Source organism: Zootoca vivipara, chromosome 7 (genome assembly GCF_965207765.1).
Source record: "Zootoca vivipara chromosome 7, rZooViv2.hap1.1, whole genome shotgun sequence".
Lineage (NCBI taxonomy): Eukaryota > Metazoa > Chordata > Lepidosauria > Squamata > Lacertidae > Zootoca > Zootoca vivipara.
In genome coordinates this window covers 95,017,413-95,025,260 of record NC_142590.1, presented here as the reverse complement: position 1 = coordinate 95,025,260, position 7,848 = coordinate 95,017,413, and positions in this window count along the sequence as shown.

Sequence of the window (7,848 nt, the reverse complement as noted above, 5' to 3'; positions counted from 1 at the left end):
GAAAGACTAGATTTACTGCCTTTGTAGGCTATCAGCAAAATTACCTGAAGTATTGCCTCGAGATGATAAAATGTTACCCTTGTGTTGTAGTCTGAGCGTAGATCAGTCTCTCTCTCTTGGATTCTGTGCACACAAAAGCTCATACCAAAATAAAAACTTTGTTGGTCTTTAAGGTGCTGCTGGAAGGAATTTTTTTATTTTGTTTTGACTATGTCAGACCAACACGGCTACCTACCTGTAACTAGATCTCTTGGATTCTGCTAGGCCAACAAGCATGCCAAATGCCTTGGGTGACGTTGTTAGCCTTCCTGCACTGAAGACGCCCCTCAGCTGTGTATGGGCAGTAGCCAACCAGGCTGAGCTAGAAATGGCCACTTTCCCATTTATCTACCCTGAAATGATCATATGCTGGGATTGCTGCCCATGCCAGTTTGGAGACCCAGTCTCTCTGAGAAGCCAGAGAGCAGCATGTTGAGGGGCGTTCCAAGTTATGATTTGCATAGTTGTAGGGCAGAGACCTGCTCACACTGGCTTCTTCCCAACGGCTGTGATTGGCAGGCAATAACCGCCCTGGGCTTCAAGCAGCCGACCCCCATCCAGAAGGCCTGCATCCCTGTGGGGCTCCTGGGGAAGGACATCTGCGCATGTGCGGCTACAGGGACAGGTAAGCCCCGGGTTCAAGGGGGTGGGGTGGGGGCAATGGCTTGGGGTGGGGCAGGAGGCTGATCTCTGTCTTTGTCTTCAGGGAAGACAGCGGCCTTCATTCTGCCTGTGCTGGAGCGCCTGATCTACAAGCCCCGCCAAGCCCCAGTGACGCGGGTGCTGGTTCTGGTGCCCACTCGGGAGCTGGGCATTCAGGTGCACTCCGTCACGAAGCAGCTGGCGCAGTTCACCAGCGTCACCGCCTGTCTGGCCGTGGGTGAGTGAGCAGGACCTGGAAGATGGAGAAGGCTGCTGTTCAGCCTCCGGGGTGTGTGTGTGGGTGTGTGACTTCGTTTGCACCCATCCTGCCTAGCAAGGTGGCTGCAGTGCATTCGGGGAGCTGATGCCCCCACCCGGTTTGTGTCCTTGCAGGGGGCCTGGACCTGAAGACCCAGGAGGCGGCGCTGCGCTCGGGCCCCGACATCCTCATCGCGACCCCCGGACGCCTCATTGACCACCTGCACAACTGCCCCTCCTTCCACCTGGGCAGCATTGAGGTCCTCATCCTGGACGAGGCTGACCGGTGAGGGGAATCTCTGGGCGCAGGCAGGTGGGGGGGGGAGAGGTCCTCAGAACACCAAGAGGCCTGGCTGCAGGATCAGGCCAAAGGAAGCCCACCCAGGCGAGCATCCTGCTCTCGCAGCAGAGGTCCATCAGAGGCCTGCTTAGGGAACCCCAGAAGCAGGACCTGAGCATGAGAGCAAAGCTCTCTCCAGGCTGTGAACCCCAAAACCCCGTATTCAGAGGTAGGCTGCCCTGGCCATGGGCAGCCACCTTCTCCTCTGTCCTCTTTTGAAGCCCTTCAAGTTTGTGGCCATCAGCACGCCTGGTTTATGCACTGTGTGAAGTCCTCCCTTTATCTGCCTTGAGCCTTCCAACATTCAGCTTTAATTGACGGCTCCTTGGGGTTCTAGTACCATAGATTCATAGAACAGTAGAGTTGGAAGGGACCCCAAGGGTCATCTAGTCCCACCTCCTGCAATGCAGGAATCTCAGCTAAAGCATCCATGGCAGATGGCCACCCAACCTCAGCTTAAAAACCTCCAAGGAAGGAGAGTCCACCACCTCCCAAGGGAGACCGCTCCACTGTCGAACAGCTCTTACGGCCAGAGAGTTTTTCCATATGTCTATAGCCAGAATCTCCTTTCTTGTCACTTGAAGCCATGGGTTCAAGTCTTGTTCCCTCTGCCATGTGACAGCCCTTAAGATACTTGAAGATGGCAGTCATGTCACCTTTCAGTACTATGAGGAAGGGAAAGAAAAAACATCTCCCTCTCTTCTTTCTTCACCCAGTGTGTTACTTTGCACACCTCTTGTTTTCTGCTCCTTTTTCCCTTGTAGCCATTCTTTGCAGGGTGCTGCCCCATCCCCTGGGATCTCAGTCCTAGCCCAGACCTGCCTTTTGGCACAGGCTGGGTTGTCAGTTTTTGTGCCTGTAGCAGGAGCCCTCACCCCTCCCCTCACCCTACCCTACTTGCTCACCTGACCTGCCTCTCCCGCTCCCCCCAGGATGCTGGACGAGTACTTTGAAGAGCAGATGAAGGAGATCATCCGGCTGTGTTCCCGACATCGCCAGACCATGCTCTTTTCTGCCACCATGACAGACGAGGTACCGAGGGAGACCCAGGGAGGAGACTGGGGAGGGTGCAGTTGTGACGATGCACTGGGTGGATAGGAAGTGGCCACGGGAATCTTGTAATGTACAGGTGAAACTCGGAAAATTAGAATATCGTCGAATAGTGCATTTATATCATTACTGCAACTTATTATTTTTCCTTTTCCTTTTAATTTTTACAAATGCTTTCTTTTGGAAATTCCACAGTAATAAAACAAATAGTTACAATAATACAATAATACAAATAGTTACAATAATACAAAAATAAACATTGCTATTACATTTCATTAATTACATTCCATTTCATTTCATTAATTACATTCCATTTATAAAAAAATTCCTTCAGTAGCACCTTAAAGACCAACTAAGTTTTTATTTTGGTATGAGCTTTCGTGTGCATGCACACTTCTTCAGATACAGTGAAATGGAAGTTTCCAGGCACTTATGTAGAGAAGGGGTGGGGAGGGGTGGGGATGGGGAGGGGGGATCACTCAGAAGGGTGGTGGAAATGGGTGATTGACTGACTGATAGCTGTTGATGACCGCAAACGACTGCAAATGGTTTTGCATGAAAAAGCAAGGGTTGAGATGGCTGAAGATCGCTTATCATGTATAATGAGATAAGAACCCGATATCATTCCATTTATAATTGACCCTTTGACAAGGTGCCCCATGATATTCTAGTAAAGAAGCTGGTAAAATGCAGGCTAGACAATGCTACCATTCAGTGGATTTGTAACTGGCTGACTGACCGAAGCCAAAGGGTGCTCATCAATGGCTCCTCCTCATCCTGGAGAGTAGTGACTAGTGGGGTGCCACAGGGTTCTGTCTTGGGCCCAGTCTTGTTCAACATCTTTATCAATGACTTGGATGATGGGCTTGAGGGCATCCTGAGCAAGTTTGCAGACGACACCAAATTGGGAGGGGTGGCTAATACCCCAGAGGACAGGATCACACTGCAAAATGACCTTAACAGATTAGACAACTGGGCCAAAGCAAACAAGATGAATTTTAACAAGGAGAAATGTAAAGTACTACACTTGGGCAAAAAAATGAAAGGCACAAATACAGGATGGGAGACACCTGGCTTGAGAGCAGTACATGTGAAAAGGATCTAGGAGTCTTGGTAGACCACAGACTTGACATGAGTCAGCAGTGTGATGCAGCAGCTAAAAAAGCCAATGCAATTCTGGGCTGCATCAATAGGAGTATAGCATCTAGATCAAGGGAAGTAATAGTACCACTGTATTCCGCTCTGGTCAGACCTCACCTGGAGTACTGTGTCCAGTTCTGGGCACCACAGTTCAAGAAGGATACTGACAAGCTGGAACGTGTCCAGAAGAGGGCAACCAAAAAATGTTCAAAGGCCTGGAAACAATGCCTTATGAGGAACGGCTTAGGGAGCGGGGTATGTTTAGCCTGGAGAAGAGAAGGTTAAGGGGTGATATGATAGCCATGTTCAAATATATCAAAGGATGTCATATAGAGGAGGGAGAAAGGTTGTTTTCTGCTGCTCCAGAGAAGCGGACACGGAGCAATGGATTCAAACTACAAGAAAGAAGATTCCACCTAAACATTAGGAAGAACTTCCTGACAGTAAGAGCTGTTCGGCAGTGGAATTTGCTACCAAGGAGTGTGGTGGAGTCTCCTCCTTTGGAGGTCTTTAAGCAGAGGCTTGACAGGAATGCTTTGATGGTGTTTCCTGCTTGGCAGGGGGTTGGACAGGATGGCCCTTGTGGTCTCTTCCAACTCTATGATTCTGATTCTAAAATCCACACAGTAATATATTATTGTCTGTTCTAATTCGCTTGTGGAAATAACTCAGAGACTGTGAATGAAGGAAGGACGACAACAGAAGAGAAATAAGAATTATCAGAAGATTTGAAATGCAGTAGGATTATGATGTTGATTAGAGCCCTCCGAACTTCCAAAGCATGGGGAGTCCCCCCAAAATTATAATTTGGCAGAATATTTGGACGATTTGATATGTATCTGTAAAATATGGAATATTTTATATGATTGGATTGGATTGTTAAAATGGAAAATTTAATAAAAATGATTAAAAAAACATTGCTTTCACCTTTTAAGTTGTGTTACTGAAATAAATGCACTTTTTGACAATATTCTAATTTCCCGAGTTTCACCTGTATTTGAATCTTGGTGCTCTGCTACAGAACAGTGACCTCCCTGTGATCTCCCTTGGACTGGGATGTCCTGCTTCTCTTTGGAGGAGTGGAGTGTTAGCGGGACCTTCATGGCAGGGCTGATGAAGCTTCCCCCTCTCTGGCAGGTGAAAGACTTGGCCTCCGTTTCCTTGAAGAACCCTGTCCGGGTCTTTGTGAACAGCAATACGGATGTGGCCCCGTTTCTGCGCCAGGAGTTTGTCCGCATCCGGCCCAGCCGTGAGGGAGACCGGGAGGCGATTGTGGCAGGTGGGAGCCTGGAGTGGGGGTCCAGAGGCCGTGGAGGCAACAGTGCTTCTGGGTATGAGTTGCTGGGAGAGTCGCTCTTGTGCTCAGATCCTGTTTGCCTGTACCCAATAGGGGCCTCTTTTTGGCCGCTATGAGAAGAGGAGCTGGACTTTTAAGAACATCAGAAGAGCTTGCAGGATCAGGCCAAAGGCCCATCTAGCCCAGCACCCAACCAAATGCCCCAGTGAGGAAGCCCCCCCCCATAAGCCTGATTTGAGCACAAAAGCCCTCTCCCCTCCTGTGCAGCTGGAATTCAGAAGCATTGCTGATACGACTGGAGGCAGAGCATGGCCATCCTGGCTAAGAACCACCGAAAGCCCTCTCCTCCCCCATGAGTATGTCCAATTCTCTTTTAAACCATCCTAGGTTGGTGGTTGTCACTGCCTCCTGTGGGAGTGAGTTCCACAGGCTATGTGAGTTTTGTGTCCTCCCACCCCTCTCTCCTCCAGCCCTCCTGACTCGGACATTCCTGGACCATGTGATGCTCTTCACACAGACCAAGAAGCAAGCGCACCGGCTGCACATCCTGCTGGGCCTGATGGGCCTCCGTGTCGGGGAGCTGCATGGTGACCTCTCACAGACACAGCGCCTGGAAGGGCTCCGGTAGGCAGGGTGGGGAGCAGGGAGGGGGAGGGAGGCGCAAGAGAGGCTCCTGGCTGCCCTTGACGCTCCCTCCCTGCGGGTGCTGCCATTGTCTGCAGGCGCTTCAAGGACGAGCAGATTGATGTGCTGGTGGCCACAGATGTTGCGGCACGAGGACTGGACATTGAAGGTGTCAAAACGGTCAGTGGCTCTCCCCTCTCCGTTGCCAACCCTTGCTCAGCCAGCTTGAGTCCTGCTCAGCTTCTTACTGGGAGAGCGGGATGCTGGACCAGGTGGGCCCTTGCCCCAGTCCCACAGGTGCTCCTCTGAGACTCCCCTGTCTTGCCACAGGTGATCAACTTCACGATGCCCAACACCACCAAGCATTATGTGCACCGCGTGGGACGCACAGCGCGCGCAGGGCGGGCTGGCCGCTCCGTCTCCCTGGTGGGCGAAGAGGAGCGCAAGATGCTGAAGGAGATTGTGAAGGCCGCCAAGGCGCCCGTCAAGGCCAGAGTCCTTCCCCAGGGTAAGCATGGTGGCCGGAGGGAGGGGCTGGGAAGCAGGGCATGGGGACGGGCACCCTTAGGCCACAGGTGGCACTGGGGGAGGCTGAGCGGCTGCCCTTTGCCCCCAGATGTGATTCTGCGCTTCCGGGAGAAGATTGAGAAGCTGGAGTCGGACGTCTATGCTGTGCTGCGCCTGGAGCGCGAGGAGAGGGAGCTGCAGCACTCAGAGGCCCAGGTGAGGAGGAGCAGGGGGCAGAGGCAGCAATGTGGGGGAAGAGGGAGGAGGCGTTGGGGTGCCTGGATTATTGGGCCCCTTTCTCCCCTAGAAGGGTTTATCTTTGCAAAAGGGAGCAAGCAAGTTCTTGCAGAGCAATTTGGTTTGAGTGCCTCCCTGCTTTGCCCCTCTGGGATTCCCCTTTAGTTGGCTCCTTTTGTGGTAACTTCCCCCATGGGACACAGCCCTCCCAGCTTGATGAGGGAACATGGGGCAGCCCTTGTTTGGCTCACTACCGAGGTTCCTGGGCATTGAGGCTGTGCCCAAAGGCTTTGCTCTCCTCCTAGATCAACACTGCCAAGCGGAAACTGGAGACAAGTGCTCAGGAAGGGACAGAGGGCGCTGCCCGCAGCTGGTTCCAGAGCCGGGAGGAGAGGAAGAAGGAGAAGCGTAAGGGCCTGGCTGGGAGAGTGGGACGGGGGTGACCTTGGCTGAGAAAGGGGGTGTCTCTCTCTCTCTGACATTGGCCTTGCCTGGCTTCTCACCTTCTGCTTCTGGGCTCTCTCCTTGCCCCCAGTTGCCAAGGCCCTGCAGGAGTTTGACTTGGCGCTGCGAGGCACCAGGAAGCGGAAGAAGTTCATGAAGGAGTCTCAGAAGAAGGCGACCCAGCTGACGGTGAGCAGTGGCTGAGTGTGTGTGTGTGTGTGGGGGAGACGGCCATTTTGGGGGGCTGGTGAGTTGGGGGAGGAAGCACTGCTAGCCTCCTTTGTGCTGTTGCTGCAGCCAGAGGAGCGGTCCCAGTTCGAGATCCTGAAGTCCCAGATGTATGCCGAGCGTCTGGCCAAGAGGAATCGCCGCCCCAAGCGTGCCAGGGCCATCCCCGAGGAGGCTCCGCCCGCAACTGCCAAAGGAGGTAAGAAGCAGCTCCCCTTCTCTGCAGGGGAGGGCAGGGGAGGGGCTAGCAGTGGGTGGGGGGCTGCCAGGCTGCAGCTTGCCTTGGCTTCAACCTAGGGTCTCCCTCTCTGCCACATTCCTCAAGGGCCCAGGCAGCAGCCCAAGAAGAAGACGTCCGTGTTTGATGAGGAGCTCACCAACACCAGCCGTAGAGCCCTGAAGCAGTATCGGGCGGGGTGAGTATTGTGCATGCCCCCCCCCCCCGGCCATCACCCCTTTCCTTCATGGTCCTGGTGATCCTCTTGCCAGGGGTGGGAGTGACCTCTCCAGTCCACAGGTGAGGAATCACAGACTATCTCTGTTGTGCAGAGAACCCCAAGCGAGAAAGTTTGTTGGGAGCCACAGTGCAAGGGGCTCCTGCTACCCCAAAAGTACCAAGCAGTTGGCATCTAAACCAGCTGCTAAAATGGGCCAGAAGTTCCCCAGCTAGAATCACCTAGTCCAACCACACCCGCCTCTTAGGAGAGGCTTGTGCCAGCCAGCCTCCCCCCTGCCCCCCCCCCATCAGCAGAGGCCCTGCCTGGCCACGATCTTGACGTCTCTTTCCTGCAGGCCCTCGTTCGAAGACCGCAAGCGCCTGGGTCTTGCCTCAAGGAGGAAAGGAGGGAATTTCAGAGCAGCTAGTTCCAGGTGAGGCTCTGTGCTCCCTGCCTTTTCTACCCATGTGTCTCCCTCCTGCTCTCTTCTGCCTCCCCCACCAGAGGACTGACGCGCTGCTTTCTGCTTCCTGTCCTTGTGCAGGTACAAGAGGAAGAAGTGAGGAAGAAGTTTCTGGGTGGTGGAGCCCTTTTTGAGGCTTGGG